This window comes from Chiloscyllium punctatum, chromosome 38, assembly GCF_047496795.1.
Source record: "Chiloscyllium punctatum isolate Juve2018m chromosome 38, sChiPun1.3, whole genome shotgun sequence".
Classification (NCBI taxonomy): Eukaryota; Metazoa; Chordata; class Chondrichthyes; order Orectolobiformes; family Hemiscylliidae; genus Chiloscyllium; species Chiloscyllium punctatum.
In genome coordinates, this window is record NC_092776.1 from 71,939,784 (window position 1) to 71,957,718 (window position 17,935).

A 17,935-nucleotide genomic window follows, 5' to 3' on the forward strand; every position below is an offset into this window, starting at 1 on the left:
CTTTGTAACCCCAGAGTCAAAATGGACTTCAGCAGTTTCTGAATGAACAGACAGTTGTCAGAATCTGGAACGTTCCACCTGAAATGGTGCTGGAATTTGAGTCCACGAGAAATTTGCAGAGAATTGGAAGTCGGGAGTTTACAGATTAACATTATAAAGTGGATGATTGAGACTAAATCTGACAGTTCCTGCAAGAAGACGAGGTGTAATTTGGATAAATCTGTGCTCTCTCTCAGGCCAATACCTCCTTCCACAGCTGCAGGGCCAAGAATTGAACACACCCCAAGCGTGATTCAACTATGAACTTGAACATCGTTCTGCTTTTGGCGTGACAAAAATATTGAAGATATTTTCCTACAGACAGAACAGACAAACCTTTCTCGTTCCACACTTAAATCCCAATGATATTCAGATCCTGAGGACTCCGCTGACTGTAGAAACTTGTTTTTTTGAGATCCCAGTCTCAATTATCCTCAATTAATATCCTATAAACTGAACTCAAAAAACAAAGCTCACAGTCAGTGCAAGATGAACAGTGAAGGTAAACACTTCTCTTGGTATGTGTTTGATGTGTAAATGCTCCTCTTCAAATCACCCCGCCCCCACCCAGGAAGAGGACACGTTCATGCTCCTTGCTGTACCTTGCCCCAAATAAAGATGGTGGCTATAACCCAGGACTTCTCACTACCTGAGGCCCAAGCCATCTTCCCCTTTGCTGCAAACGTGGGACCAAGAGTTTCTAATTCAGACTAACGACCTGCCCAGAGTGTAACTAAACCCTCCCAGTCTACACTGATACATTTCATCTGGTTTCTGCTGCCACTCTCCCCTTTCCGCCTCCTGCACACACCATGGGTTTCCGCGGGTCCAGTGATCCTTCCTCAGAACCGATGACAGTTGGGAAAATTAGAATCCCTTCAGGAAACAGACCCTTTGGCCCAACAATTCCACACCCACCCTCCGAAGTTTATCCCACCCAGACCCATTCTCCTATTCTATTACTCTCCATTTCCCCCGAACTAATGCACATCCCTGAACCCTACAGGAACCTTAGCTGGGCCAATTCACCGAACCTATAGATCTTTGGACTACAGGAGATAGGGGTTAAAGAGTAAATAATAGGTGGGGACAGAGCCCAAAGAGACACAGGAACATTTGGAAAGTTAAAGGAGTGGGAAGGTGGAAATCTGTTAATGGAGGAGACAGGAACCTTCTCGCATCTCAGTGACGGTGGTGGAAATGGTGTCTGATGGTCTACATTGTGCCTGCAAAAAAGACCCTGAGCTTCCAGTTGCCTGCTCTTTAACACACAAGACTGTTCCCTGTCCAATATCTGTCTCATGCTTACTGCAGTGTTCCAGTGAAGTTTGATGCAAGCTGGAATAACACTTCAGAACATACCAAATGGCTTCCTATTTCAAGGACTGCAATTTCCCCTCACATGTGGTCAACAATGCCCTCCAGTGTATCTCCTCCACTTCCCACACCACTGCCTTTGAACCCCACCCCTCCAAATGCAACAAAGATGGAATCCCACCATCCTCACCTTCCACCCAGATACAACCCATCATCCTCTGCTCTTTCCACCATCAGATCCAACCACCTGAGATATATTTCCCTCCCCACCCCTTTCAGCATTCCACAGAGATCATACCTTCTGTGACTTCCACGTTCGATCCACGGTCCCCACCAACCCACCCTCCACTCCAAGCACCTTCGCTTGCCACTGCAAGAGGTGGAAAACCTGTGCCCACACCTTCCCCTCACCTCCATCCAAGGCACCACTGGATCCTCCCACATCCAGCATAGATTTCCCTGCCCACCCAAACACCTCACCTAGTGTGTCCCTTGCTCTCGGGAAGCCAAATTGTGGAATAATTCATGGAATATTTCTGGGACACATGCACCAATCTACCCCACCGCCCTGTGGCCGACCATTCCGCCTACCCCCCACCCCCTCTGCCACCACGCTGCCAAGGACATGCAAGTCCTCAAGTCCTCCATCCCCAAATCCGAGCCACCCAACACCTGGAGGAAGAACACCTCATCTTCCACTTTGGGAACTTTCAACCACACGGCATCAAGGTTTCCTCATCTCCCCCTCCCCCAACTTATCTCAGATACAACCCTTCAACTCGGCACTGGCCTCTTGAACATTCCCACCTGCCCATCTTCCTTCTCAATTATTTATTCCACCCTCTCACCACTACCCTCCATCTACAACCACCTACTGCCTCCCGAGCTCCCTTCCCCCAAACCCAAACACCCCTCCCTATTTATCTCTCAGCCGTATTCCACCACCCACATTTCTGATGAAGTGCTGACATGCCCAATACATTAATTCTCCTGCTCCTTGGATGCTGCCTGACCTGCTGTGCTTTTCCAGAGCCACACTTTAACACAAACCGGAAGAACAACACCTCATCTCCCACTCGGGGACCCTGCAACCCTTTGGCTTCAACATCAAATTCAATAATTTTAGGTCCTGAACTCTCCCACGTCCTAGTGTCTTTGCCCCCGACACCACATACCAGGCCTTGTTATTACGTAGCCTACCATTACACATTACCTATGGTGAGCCACTAACAGTCCCCATAAACAGCTATTCACCCTCCCCCCGTCAGATCGTTATTCACTCCTTTGTCCAACTGCTCCTATCTCTCTCTTTGGACTCTATCCCCACATATCATTTGCTCCTTAACCCCTACCTTCTGCATAAAAACAGATTTTTTTTTTCTCAGTAACATCAGTTCCTGAGGAAGCGTCACTGGATCGAAAATGTGAACTGATTTCTTTTCACAAATGCTGCCAGATCTGCTGAGCTTTTCCAGTACCTTCTGGTTGTTGTGTGTGATTTACAGCATCCGAAGTTCTTTTGGTTCTAATTTACCCGGAGTATCTAATTCAGGTCCAGCAGACTGAAACAGTGTTTATCAACCTTCCCAGTCCACACTAACTCCATCGCTCTCCCAGTATCTGCTGCCTCTCCCACTCCTTCACATTCAGTCCCCCCCTCACAGTGACACTGCACCTGCAAAACTGATGGTCATGTGTTGGCCTGCCGGACCCACCCCTCATTCACTCCCATTGGCTGGAGGATCACGCCAACTCTCCTATTGGTCTGAAGCTGTGTCAATCAGCCAGGCCCCATTGTGACCTGAGTGGTGGGATCCTCCCAGGTGCATCAGAGGCTGAGGGGTGACCTCATGGAGGTTTATAAAACCATGAGGGGCCTGGGTAGGATAAATAGACAAGGTCATTTCCCTGGGGTCGGGGAGTACAGAATGAGAGGGCATAGGTTGAAGATGAGAGGGGAAGAATTTAAAATGGATCTGAGGGGCAATTTTTTCCCCCACTGAGGTTGGTGCGTGTATGGAATCTTCTGTCGGGAAGTGGAGGATGTTGGTACAATTAAACCATTTGGCATCTGGATGGGTATATGTATAGGAAGGGTGTAGAGTGATATGTGCCAAGTGTTGGCAAATGGGTCTAGATTAGGTTGGGATATCTGGTCAGCATGGACCAGTTTAACCAAAGGGTTTATTTTCATGCTGTACATCTCTACGGCTCTGCCCTGTGATGAGCTTCATCATTCAGTAACATCAGGGTCAGTATGACAGAGCACAGGGGCTGGAGGCTATTCAGCCCATTGGGGCTGTACTCTCTCCCTCTGGAGATGGTGCCAGTCAGTCCCAACTCACCTCCCATTTGGACATAGCCCTCCAAATCCTTCCTTAAAAATGTTAAATTTGAAATTTGTTTTGACAATAACTACTGAATCTGCATCCAGTTGTCGGTCAAACTGTTGCAGATGCTAAGAACTTAGTGATTAAAATAATCTTCACATTTTTTCTTTGCATTATTTGCCAGTTACCTGAAAATAGTTACTAAAAATTGTGACGTTAAAAATTTCTCACTCTGTCTCTCTGTAAATGAAATACCCTGGAAACAAATCAACTCCTGGTTGAAATCACTGCTTAACCTTCTCAGCTCCAAGGAGAATTGTCTGACCTTCTGCTAACTCTCCATAAAAGAGAAACCTATCTTAATTTCAATTTATTATTGCCATAGAGATGTACAGCACAGAAACAGACCCTTCAGTCCAACTTGTCCATGCCGACTAGATATCCTAAATTAATCTCGTCCCATAATCCAGCACTTGGCCCATAGCCTTCGAAACCTTTCCCAATCACATATCCAATGAGATGCCTTTTCAATGTTGTAATTGTACCAGCGTCCACACTTTCTCTGGCAGCTCATTCCATACACATACTACGTTCAGCTTGAAACTTTGCCCCTAATATCCCTTTTCAATCTTTTCCCTAATGCCTGTGCTTTCTAGTTTTGGACTCACCTAAACAGGAATAAGACCCGGGCTGTTTACCCTCTCCATGTCCCTCACGATTTTATCAACCTCTATGGTCACCTCTCAGCATCCGATTCTCCAGTGAAAACAGCCTCAGTCTATTCAGCCTCTCCCTATAGCTCAATCCCTCAACCCTGGCAACATCTTTGCATCTTTTCTGAATCCTTTCAAGTTTAACAATATCATTTCGATAGCAGGGAGAGAAGGACTGAAAGCAGAATTCCAGAAGTGGCTGAATGAATGTCCTGTACAGCCGCAAAAGGATGTCACAACTCCTGTACTCAATGCACTGACCAATAAAGGCAAGTACACCAAACACTTTCTTCACTACCCTGCCTATCTATGGTTCCACTTTCAAGGAATTATGAACCTGCAGTCCAAGATCTCTTTGTTCAGCAACACTCCCCAGGACCTTCCCATTAAGTGTATAAGTCCCGCCCTGATTTGCTTTTCCAAAATGCAGAACCTCACATTTATCCAAATTAAACTTCATCTGCCACTCCTCAGCCCATTTAATCGGAGTCTCATTGTACTTTGAGGTACATCATTTTGTGATCCATTGCACCTCCAATGTTGGTGTCTATTGTAAACCTACTAACCATAGCTCCGATATTCACATAGAAATCATTTATATAAATGGAAAAAAGCAGTGTACCCAGTACCCAACCTGACAGCATATTGCTCATCACAGGCTTCCAGTCCAAAAAGCACCCTCCACTATGACACTGACTGTTCAGCAAGGTTAGAGCTCATGGGATACAGGGAGATCTAACCATTTGGATACAGAACTGGCTCAAAGGCAGAAGACAGAGGGTGGTGATGGAGGGTCGCTTTCCAGACTGGAGGCCTGTGACTAGTGGAGTGTTACAAGAATCACCTTTCGTCATTTATATCAATGACTTAGATGTGAACATAGGAGGTAAAGTTAGTGAGTTGACACCAAAACTGGAGGTGTAGTGGACAGTGAAAAAGATTACCTCAGAGTACAATGGGATCTCGGTCAGATGGGTGAATGGCTGAGGAGTGGCATTTTGGGAAAACAAATCTTAGCAGGACTTATACACTTAATGGTAAGGTCCTGAGGAACGTTACTGAACAAAGACAACTTGGAGTACAGGTAGATAGGAGAGTGAAGGCGGCATTTGGTATGCTTGCCTTTATCGGACAAAGTATTGAGTACAGGAGTCGTGAGGTCATGTTGTGGCTGTACAGGATATTGGTTAGGCCACTTTTGGAACGTTGCATACAAATATGGACTCCCTGCTATTGGAAGGATGTTGTGAAACTTGAAAGGGTTCAGAAAAGATTTACAAGAACGTTGCCAGGGTTGGAGGATTTGAGCTAGGCTGGGGGTTGAATAGAAGTTGAATAGATTGGGGCTGTTTTCCCTGCAGCGTCGGAGTCTGAGAGGTGATCTTATCGATGTGTATAGAAACATGAGGTGCATGGATAGGATAAATAGACAAAGTCTTTTCCCTGGCGTGGGGGATCCCAGCACAAGAGGGCATAGGTTTATGGGATGAGGGGAAAGACTTTAAAGAGACTTGAGAGGCAACATTTTCACACAGAGGGTGGTACGTGTATGGAATGAGCTGCCAGAGGAAGTGGTAGAGTCCATTACGATTGCAACATTTAAAAGACATCTTCATGTGTATATGAATAGGAAGGATATGGGCCGGGTGCGGACAGGTGGGACTAGATTGCATTGGGATATCTGATCAGCATGTACTGGTTGGACCGACAGGTCTCTGTTTCTGTGCTGTCCATCTATGATTGTTTGACCTTCCAGCAAATTCCATATCCAAACAGCTAGTTCTGCCAGTATTCTATGGTATTGAACCTGCTAACCAGTGTGTTATGTGAAACCTTGTGTCTTTCTCAAGTCCAAGTTAATGATTTCAATGCACAAAGCTATGTTGACTCTCCCTAATAATTTCTTGCTTTTCCAATGACATGTAAATCCTGTCCCAGAGAATCCCTTCCAACAACTTCTCTACCACTGACTTCAGGCTCACCGGTCTATAGTTCCCTGGCTTTTCCTTACCACCTTTCTCAAATAATGGCACCCATCTTCCAGCACCTCACCTGTGGCGATCGATGATACAAATATCGCAGCGAGAGGTTCAGCAAAAGCTTCCCTCATTACCCACAAAGTTCTGGGATACACCTGATCAGATTCCAGGGATTTATCCACCTTTATGTGTTTTAAGACATCCAGTACCTCCTCCTCTGTAATATGTACACTTGCCAAGTTATCACTATTTATTTCTCCAACATCTCTAACTTCCATATCCCCTTTCAGTACAAACTGACATGAAATACTTATAGAGTCTCTCCCACCTCCTGCTGTTCCATAGACAGTCTTGTTGATCTTTGAGGGTCGCTATTCTCTGCCTAGTTATTCTTTTGTCTTTAGTGTATTTGTAGAATCTCTTTGGATTCTCCTTAAACCTATTTCCCAAAGCTATCTCATGTCCCCTTTTTTGCCTCCTGGTTTCCCGCGAGTATACTCCTACTGCCCTTATAGTCCCCTAGGGACTCACTCAAACCCAGTGGTCTGTACCGGTCATATCTTCCCTTCATTTTCTTGACCAGAGCCCCAATTTCTCAGGTCATGCAGCATTCTCGACGCCTCCCAGCCTTGGCCTTAACAGGAATATACTGTCTGTGTATTTTTATTGTTGCAGGCCTATGGAGGCACCGGCAGATGAGGACAGAGAAACAATCATTATCAGTAAAGAGGTCGGGTTGGGAAAGCGAACAACTCATCCTTATCTCTATAATTCCTCTCTAGCCTCAGAACTATCACGATCTCTGGGATCAAAAACATCTCAATCTCTGCAACATCCTCCAATCTCTGAACTCCTCCAGTCTCAACACACTCTCTATCTTTAATCTTGTCCACCCTCACAAATCTCTGTGATGTGCCTTTCTTTAATTCCAGCCTTCAGGATAACCCATTTTTATTTCAGATTCCTGCACCCAGAGCTCCACAATGTCCCGCTTAACCTCTGTCACATTTTCCTCCAAAAAACATTAATTAATCACGTATCATCTATTCTCATATCACCTTCTCTGACCTGGTTTCTATTGTGGCTTGTCATATTCCTTTATTACGCGTCTGTGGTCTACATGACAGAAAACGGTTTTGTGGTCCATTGGGTTTATGCTGTAAAGAAATCTCCCAGCTAACTATTTTAATCCCATTTTCCAGCACAGAGCCTATAGACCTGCCAGTCCTGGCCTTGCAAGTGTGTTCCTAAATAGATTTTAATTGCCTTCAGGATTTCTGTCTCTCACTCTCTTCCATACAGTGAGGTTTAGTACAACTGTTGCTCTATTCTATGACCCACAGGGTTCACAGCAGCTGGGTCTGTGCGAACCACAGATCGCCCACACATTGTGAAGGATGGCAGGGTCCCTGAGGGGGGGCACAGGAGATTTACCAGGATGGTTCAAGGAATGGGGGATTTTAGTTGCAGAATTTGTGGGGCTTTTTTAACATTAATTGTTCACGTGACATGTGTTGCTAATACACATCAAGAATAACCATCCGTAATTAATGGACTCTCCTTTTCAACCTCTCCCCTTGCATGTGCTGTGGTAATATTCAGGTTAACCACTACCAGACATCTCTCTCTAATGAGAGAGCAGTCCTATGGTCGGGTAGGACAATGCTGACTTGATCTTTTACACAGTGATGCCACTGTGCCTCGAGGGTGGGGAAAGGGAATGCTGAAGGTGGTGGATGGGAAACCACTCCGGTACAGTACTTTATCCTGGAGGATGTTCACTTTCTTTAATATTGTTGGGGGGGGGGGGGGGTGTGCACTGATGCAGGCAAGTGGAGAATGTTCCAACACAACCCTGATATGTACCTTATAGAGAGCAAACAGACATTGGGGAATCAGGGGTTTGGAAAAACTGAGATTGTTCTCCTTGTAGCAAAGGAAATTTGGGGAGCTGTGACAAAGTGGTTTACAAAAGTTACACATTATAATAATAAACCTTATACCCATCAGCTCATTATACAAGGATTACAGGACACATGTTGAAGATTTGGGAAGATCTATTGAGAGGATGGTTTGATTCAAAGGAGAACTTTTATTCAGCAAATGGTATTGATCTGGAACACAATACTCTCACACAATACAAATATCCAGGGCCTGATGTATTGAGTAATTCTGCCAGAGTTTGGCGGTAGAGTGACGGAGATTATCATCTGAATATCTGCCTGTAATACAAGTTTATAAAATCCGTCACTGTCAGTTCAAGTTTGAAACTCATACAATCCCCTCCTCCTGGCCCAGGAGGACTGTACACATTACCCCTGGTGGAGGTTAGCAGGCACTTCAAGGGCAAATCTATGTGGGTTTCTATGAGTTTCCACCTTGGGACTTCATGTGACTGAACATGAGACAGAATATCCCAAGATTCAGTGAGATGTGGAGAGCAGGATTTGCTTCCTTTTCTTTCCTTCCGTGCTGCCGCTGTGCTTAATCAATAAGACATGGGGTGTGAAAGGCTCATGCACCTTGATGGGCAAGATGTCTCCATTCTGACCAATGGGCAGCAAGCTTCTCCCAGTCATGAAACAGAGTATCCCTGAAAGATAGCAACTGCGCATGCTTCCCACTGCCCAGTGATCACACTGCATGTTTCGAATAATGAGGGGGGAAATCTCCTAGAAAAGGCATAACAGGAAAGTTCCAAAAGGTTATAAACAGCTTACAGAGAGATATTCACAGGAAACGTGGGTAACAAGTTGGCAAATAGAGTATAACTTGGGATAAACTGTAGAAAGCTGCACCACAAAGGGACTGGGGGAAAATGAGCAGGAAACACAGAAAGCTAGCACACAGTTACAACATGGAATCAGGAAAGGGAATGGAATGCTGTCCCTTATTTCAAAGAGTTTGCAATATAAGAGTTTGGTGCATATACCTTAGGGCAACTAAACAAATGGCGAGTGAGACCACATCTGGAGTAACGTGAACAGACTTGGTCGCTTTAGTTAATGAAATAGAGCAGTTTATTGGAGGCATTTCAGAGAAGATCCATTGGGATTATCCCTGTTTTGAAGGGATTATCCTGTAAGCAAAGGCTGAATAAGTTGGGAATATACTCACTGGACTTTGGAAGAATGAGAGATGATCTCTTTGAAACATACAGGATGCTGTCGAGGTTTCACAGGGTAAATATGGAGAGGATGTGTCCCGTTATGGGTGAGTCTTGAACCAGATTCTGGGTCAGTCGCGGAATCAAGGGTACTGTTTCAGATTTGTTAAGTTAAAGGCAACACCGACACAGGTTAGGGTTTCAGTAGCAATGGAGCTGGGGTAAGAAGGAGACAAGCAGCATTTTAGAGATTGGAATTCCTGGTGTTTGTGATTGTGTAGATGTCTGATCAGAAGGTCACCTTGGGGTCAGATATGAAAGCAATATTGTGAATAATGGAGACACTTCCCAGTGAGAGGGAGGGGCACAGCAGTAAGGGAAATGAATTTCGAATAGCAACTGAAGGCAATGGGTTTAACATTTGCGGTGTTTCATTGGAGTGAATTGCAGCTCATCGAAGCGTGGTAAGCAGTTTGATAACTGAGTAATAGTGGAGAAATGGAGAGGGATGATGGGAAGGGAGAGCTGGACATTTTCAGTGTACATGTGAAACCTAACACAGTGCTTTTGGGCGATGTTACCTCCTGGCAGTATGTAGGTGAGAAACAGGACGGACTAAGGAAAGATCCTGGAGAGACACCAAATACAATGAATTCAGAAAGGGAGAGTGGAGATGGAGCAGGATTTTCCAATGATGGTGAGGTCAAATATTAGGTTTTTAGCAGAATGGGAGAGAAGGACATAACCAGAAAAGACAGACAGACAGATCATGGAACAATATCTGAATTGCAAGGCCGGGGGGTGGGGGGCGGGGGGGGGGGGGAGGTGCGGGCGAAAATGACGGTGACAAGCAGGAGGATGAGACAGAGATTTGGAATGTCCATTATTTAGCTACACTAGGGTAAATGGTCAAGATGACCTCTAATAAGGCTTGACAAGAGACTCTAGGAAATGCAAGTTTAGGACTAACATGAGGAGCATCCTTGTGAGGCAGAATGGCTCGGTGGGCTAGTGGAGAGGGAGGGAAGAAACCGAGGCAGCTGGTCGGATTGTCTCAATGTTATTGACAGAGAAACTCCATGTGCTCCTCACTCTTGTTGTTGGAGGGGAGGATGGAGGAGGCAGGATAATGGACAGTGTTTTTATTTCCAAAACAATAAACAAAACCTGTGATAGTGATTCTAAAAATAAGTGAACAAACCTGTCGTATTTATCAAGAATATTAAAATATACAACTGAAGTTCAGGTTTGAATCCCAAATTGGTAGAGGGTGGCTCTGAAGTCAAGAAAAAATTAACTGGAATGAAGAATCTACTGTTTGCCATGGAACCATTGGGAATGTTTTTCTGCCATTGACAATGTCCTTGAGGGAAAGAAACCCGACAGTGGCCCATCAAGTCACTATTGTATTAATCACTGCACAGTCTCAACAAAGGAATGAAACTGGATGGACCACATTACATCGACCAATGCACTGGAAAATACAACACAATCAGCCCTCTTGACCCTGCACTGTGGGCCAACAACAGCAGCAGAACTGTACTCCAGCCCAATCTGAAATCTCATGGCCTGATATCCCCCACTCAACTGTTAACATCAAGCCAGGGGAATCAACCCTGGTTCAATGGTGAATGCAGGAGAGCATGTAAGGAACAGTACAAGGCATACCTAAAAATGAGGTGCCAACCTGGTGCAGCTACCAAACCTGCATGCCAAACACCACAAGCAAGTATGTAGATTGTCCAACCAGAGGGGAGGCCATATTGGATTTGGTACTCGGTAACGAACCGGGACAAGTGGTGGGCTTGTTGGTGGGTGAACATTTTGGTGATGGCGACCACAATTCTGTGACTTTCACCTTGGTTATGGAGAGAGATAGGTGCGCACAACAAGGTAGATTTTACAATTGGGGGAAGGGAAATTACGATGCTGTAAGACAGGATTTGAGGAGCATACGTTGGGAGCATAGGCTGTTAGGGAAGGATGTGGTGGAAATGTGGGACTTTTTCAAGGAGCAGATACGACGTGTCCTTGATATGTATTTACCGATCAGGCAGGGAAGAAATGGTCGTGTGAGGGAGCCTTGGTTGACGAGGGAGGTTGAATGTCTAGTAAAGAGGAAGAAGGAGGCTTACATAAGGTTGAGGAAACAAGGTTTAGACAGAGCAGTGGAGGGATACAGGATAGCCAGAAGGGACCTGAAGAAAGGGATTAGGAGAGCTAAGAGAGGGCATGAAAAATCCCTGGCGGATAGGATCAAGGATAACCCCAAGGCATTCTATGCATATGTGAGAAACCTGAGAATGACGAGAACGAGGGTAGGTCCGATCAAGGACAGTGGTGGGAGACTGTGTATAGAGTCGGAAGAGATAGGAGAGGTCTTGAACAAGTACTTCTCTTCAGTATTTACGAACGAGAGGGACCGTATTGTTGAAGAGGAGAGTGTGAAACGGACTGATAAGCTAGAAGAGATACCTGTTAGGAAGGAAGATGTGTTGGACATTTTGAACAACTTGAGGATAGACAAGTCCCCCGGGCCTGACGGGATATATCCTAGGATTATGTGGGAAGCAAGAGAGGAAATTGCAGTACCGTTGGCAATGATCTTCTCGTCTTCACTGGCAACTGGGGTGGTACCAGGGGACTGGAGAGTAGCGAATGTTGTGCCCCTGTTCAAAAAAGGGAATAGGGATAACCCCGGGAATTACAGGCCAGTTAGTCTTACTTCTGTGGCAGGCAAAGTAATGGAAAGGGTACTGAGGGATAGGATTTACGAGTATCTGGAAAGACACTGCTTGATTAGGGACAGCCAGCACGGATTTGTGAAGGGTAGGTCTTGCCTTACAAGTCTTATTGAATTCTTCGAGGAGGTGACCAAGCATGTGGATGAGGGTAGAGCAGTGGATGTAGTGTACATGGATTTTAGTAAGGCATTTGATAAGGTTCCCCATGGTAGGCTTATGCGGAAAGTCAGGAGGCATGGGATAGAGGGAAATTTGGCCAATTGGATAGAAAACTGGCTAACCGGTAGAAGTCAGAGAGTGGTGGTAGATGGTAAATATTCAGCATGGAGTCCAGTTACAAGTGGAGTTCCGCAGGGATCAGTTCTGGAACTTCTGCTGTTTGTAATTTTTATTAATGACTTAGTGGAGGGAGTCGAAGGGTGGGTCAGTAAATTTGCAGATGATACAAAGATAGGTGGAGTTGTGGACAGTGAGGAGGGCTGTTGTCGGCTGCAGAGGGACTTAGATAGGATGCAGAGCTGGGCTGAGGAGTGGCAGATGGAGTTCAACCCTGCCAAGTGTGAGGTTGTCCATTTTGGAAGAACAAATAAGAATGCGGAATACAGGGTTAATGGTAGGGTTCTTGGTCAGGTGGAGGAACAGAGGGATCTTGGGGTCTATGTACATAGATCTTTGAAGGTTGCCACTCAGGTGGATAGAGTTTGTAAGAAGGCCTATGGAGTATTATCGTTCATTAGCAGAGGGATTGAATTCAAGAGTCGTGAGGTGATGTTGCAGCTGTACAGGACTTTGGTTAGGCCACATTTGGAGTACTGTGTGCAGTTCTGGTCGCCTCACTTTAGGAAAGATGTGGAAGCTTTGGAAAGGGTGCAGAGAAGATTTACCAGGATGTTGCCTGGAATGGAAAGTAGGTCGTACGAGGATAGGTTGAGAGTTATCGGCCTTTTCTCGTTGGAACGGCGAAGGATTAGGGGTGACTTGATCGAGGTTTATAAGATGATCAGAGGAATAGATAGAGTAGACAGTCAGAAACTTTTTCCCCGGGTACAACAGAGTGTTACAAGGGGACATAAATTTAAGGTGAAGGGTGGAAGGTATAGGGGAGATGTCAGGGGTGGGTTCTTTACCCAGAGAGTGGTGGGGGCATGGAATGCGCTGCCCGAGGGAGTGGTAGAGTCAGATTCATTGGCGACCTTTAAGCGGCATTTGGATAGGTACATGGATGGGTGCTTAATCTAGGATAGAAGTTCGGCACAACATCGTGGGCCGAAGGGCCTGTTCTGTGCTGTATTGTTCTATGTTCTATGTTCTAAATAGAACGAAGTGATCCCATAACCAACAGATTAGATCTGATTTCTGCAGTTCTGCCACACCTAGTCAAGAATAGTGATGGACAATTAAACAACTCACTGGAGGAAACATCACAGATATCCCCACCCTTACCGATGGAGGGGTCTCAAACATTCATGCAACAGATAAGAGGACAGCATTAGCAGCGATTTTCAGCCAGCAGTGCCAAGTGGATGAGCCTTCTCCATTGGTCCCTGACATCACAGATATGAATCGACTTGGTTGAAAACTCATTTCAAATCAGATCAAGAAATGGATAAGCAGTGTAAAGGCTAGGGGCCCTGCCAATATTCTGGCAATAATACTGTTGGCTGTGCTCCAGAACCTGCTGCCCACCAAGGCAAGTACTGCTCCAGCACTGGCACCTACCGACTTTGTGGAACATTGCTCAGGGATGTTCCAACACAAAAAAACAGGGCAGATCCAACTCAGCCAATTGCCCTCCGTCAGTCCACACTCGCTCAGCAGTGAAGTGATGGAAGGTGTCATCAACAGTGCTGTCAAGCAACTGCTCAGCAATAACCTGCTCAGCAATGCCCATTTTGGGTTCTGCCAGGGCCACTCAGTTCCTGAGCTTGTTACAGACTTGATTCACAAACGGACAAACAGCTGAATGAGGTGAGGATGACAGGTCAGACCCCCTCCAAGTCCACTATTTCGACTTCAGTTATATCACCTGACCTCACCACAGTCTAAGCTCATTTGCTGAAACTCTCATTCATTCCTTTTGTTGACTCTAGATTTCATTATCTAAACCCACTCCTGGCCAGCATCCCACATTCACCCTCCCGATAATCTCTAGAATATTGAAAACTCTACTGCCGAAGTGCTCACTTGTACCAAAACTTGCTGATCAATCAAAAGACTCCCATTTGTAAGCAACAACAATTTACTTTCGCACCTTTGAATTAATTCCTGGCTGTAATCATTCCTATCTCCCTGCACCACACACCCTTTCATATCTCAATAACTCATGTTAGTTCAGACTCTCAATGATGTGTTTATTTTTGAGTTCACCTGGGTGACTGTTTCTATAGACTCCAAGGGAACATGGTCTGGAATCCCCACGCTAACCCTCTAAGATCTACTTTCTTCCTTTAAGGCATTCTTGAAAAACTGCTTATTTGGCAATGGTTGTGGTCACTGGACATAATATTCTCCATCTGTAGCCTAATGTCAAAAGTTCTCAATAATATTTTTGTGAAATTAAAACCATGATGATTTGTACAGATATCTTCTACTCTTCAATATCGCTGAGTGAATAATCTGTAATGTCTCTTACCCAACCACGTTGTGGGAGCACCTTCACCACACAAACTGCAGCAGTACAAGGAAGTCAAACATCACCCTCTCCACAGGCAACAAGGCTTTGGCATTGATCACTGGTTTCTGTGGAAGGAGAAATACACAGTTGATGTTTCAGGGAGTGCAATATGAATTACAGGGAATTGAAATGGTGCAGAATTTGACTGTCAGAAAATTGAAGGAAAATGCACTCACTTATTGGAAAAAAGAATTCTTGACCGTCAAAGATATTGTGGAAAAGATAAACTGATAATGGAACATCATACGGTCAGGAGCCGGGCAGCAGTGGACAATTCATTTGCATTCATGAAGAAGGGCTTATGCCGAATCGTTGATACTCCTGCTCCTCGGATGCTGCCTGCGCTGCTGTGTTTTTCGAGCTCTACATTTTTCAATTCATTTACAAAGCAGCTGTGAAAGTAATAGTAAAATACCATACAGAGCAAAAATATACCCATGAGAGACTGAGGAAGCTAGATAATGAACAAGTGGACATCAGAGAACCCAGAGGTGAACCAGAGCAGAGTTCACTTTTATGATCCCACAGTCAAAGATGTCTAACACAGAAACAGACTTCTTCGGTCCAACCTATACCAACCAGATATCCTAACCTAATCTACCTAAATTAAATCCTTTTTGCCACTCCTCATCTGATCAATATCCCACTGTACTCTGAGATAACCTTCTTCATTGTCCACAATACCTCCAATTTTGGTGTCACCTGCAAACTTACTAACTATACGGCCTCTATTCACATCCAAATCATTTAAATGAATGACGAAACAAATCCAGAAAAAAAAACATTTCTCTGGGTTTGAATGTGCTCTGTGTAAATCCTGCCCTATGACTCTTTTTACCAGGGAAAGCTGTACATACATCCCTCTGAACTTTGCCCCCTACAAAGCTGGCGGCCGCGCACGTGTCCATTGAATCATTGCCCCGAATAAAGATGGCGGCGCTCACTCGGGCCGATTAATCAACGAGGCATTTTCCCATTTGCTACAAAAACGGGACTGTAAGTTTCAAATTTGTATTTTCCGATGTGCAGCAAATGACAGTAAAACCTCTCAGACCATACCAACACCATTTCCCTCCCGCTTCCTGCTGTTTATTTCTTTCCTTACTGACAGCACTCCGCGCGCGCACACACATTCCGAACATCTGCGAGAATGATCACGTGGTATAGTCTAGTCCCGCCCTCATTCACTGATTGGCCGGAGGACCAACTGTCCCGCCAGGTCCTCCAGCTCCGCCCCTGCCTTTTCCTAACCTAATCTATCTAAATTAAATCCTATCTGCCTGTCCTCAGCCCACTGGCCCATCTGATCAATATCCCATTGTATTCTGAGATAACCTTCTTCATTGTCCACAATACCAACTGTTGGCTGGAGCTTGCGCACTGCTTCGTGGCTTTTGTTGCCATTTCTCAGTTACAAGAGTGAGGGACAAAGTTAAAAATCACACCACCACCTGATGAAGGACCGGCAGAGGAGGGCTTCCAAATAAACCTGTTGGACTATAACCTGGTGTTCTGTGAATTTTAATTTTGTCCATCCTAATCCAACAACACCAAGTCACGAGTGATGGAGGCATGCATAATACAAGAACAAAAGATCTAGGAAAAGGAGAAGGCCGTCCTGCCCTTCGAGCCTGCTCTACCATTCAATAAGATCATGGCTGATCATTTTGTGGACGCAGAACCATTTACCCACGTTCTTACCGTATTCCTTAATTAATTATTTCTCTTTTTAAAAAACTAACTTAGCTTCAAAAACATTTTCTGAACTAGCATCAACTATTTTGCTGGGCAATGCACTCCATAGAGGTCAAGAAGTTCCTTCTCAATTCAGTCCTAAATTTGCTGCCTCTAATCTTGTGGTGATGCCCTCTTGTCCTAGCTTTACTGCCAGTGGAAACATTCTCTCTATTTCTATTTTATCCATTCCATTCATTATTTTATATCTTTCCATTCTTCTGAATTCCAATGAATATAATCCCAATCTACTCAGTCTCTGTTAAACCAAACTCCTCACCTCCGGAGTCAACATAGTTAACCTCCTCTGCACCCCCTCTAGTGCCAGTACATCCTTGAGCAAGAAAGGAGATAAATACTACATGCAGTACTCCAGGTGTGGGCTCACCAGCACCCACTATAGCACACCTCTGCTTTTAAACACAATCCCTTCAGCAATGAAGGACAACATTCCATTTGTGTTCTGAATTATTGTTGTACCTGGTGACCAACACTCCTACAGAAGGATGTTCAGGTGCCTCTGCATAGCAAATTATGCATTTTTTAAAAATTCAAGTAGTAATCTTTTTACTAATAATACTCCAACCAAAGAGTATGACTTTACATTTATGAACATTCTATTCCAAATGCCAGCCCATTGCCCACTCACTCTCTGTATCTCGGTTCCTCTGCAAAGTTTCCCAGTCCTCCACACACTTTGTTCTGCTACTCATCTTAGTGTCATATGCAAACTTTGACACCCAACATGTGGTCCCCAACTCCAAATCATCTGTATCGATTCTAAATAATTGCAGTCCCAACACTGATCCTAGAGGCACGCTACTAGTTACTGATTGCCAGCCAGAATAAGGCTTATTTATCCCCACTCTTTGCTTCCTGTTAATCAACCAATCTTCTTTCCATGCTAATACTCTATCCCATGCACCCTTATATAATACAACAGCCTATTGCGTGGCACCTTGTTGAAGGCCTTTTGGAAATCCAGGCACGCCGCATCCACTGGGTCCCCATTGTCCACCTTGCTCGAAATGTCTTCACAGAATTCCAAACGATTTGTCAAGCATGACCTGCCCTTCATGAATCCATGCTCTGTTTGCCCAATGGGACAATTTCTATCGAGATTCCCTGCTATTTCTTCCTTGATAATAGACCAAAGCATCTTTCCAACAACAGAGAATAAACTAACTGGTGTAGAATTCCCTATCTTTTGTCCACCACCTTTTCTTACAGTCCTTCCTTTTCACTGGAATATGTTTTTGCTGAGCACTTCCTTAAATGTCTTCAAAAATTTTTCACTGC

The 17,935-nt window shown here is 44.8% G+C and overlaps 1 long non-coding RNA gene across 7 annotated transcripts in view; it reads right to left on the reverse strand.

The window, feature by feature from the left end:
- The window catches only part of LOC140463689 (uncharacterized), a 40,758-nt gene extending 25,532 nt beyond the window's left edge, over positions 1 to 15,226 (reverse strand). For 5 of the 7 annotated variants that reach the window (XR_011954732.1, XR_011954729.1, XR_011954731.1 and 2 more), the window contains exons 1-2: positions 15,079 to 15,226; positions 14,861 to 14,967 (exon numbers count right to left, since the gene is read on the reverse strand). This is a non-coding gene — a long non-coding RNA (uncharacterized lncRNA). The other 2 variants (XR_011954733.1, XR_011954730.1) reach the window with 2 other exon arrangements.
- Between the last annotated feature and the right edge of the window lie 2,709 nt (positions 15,227 to 17,935).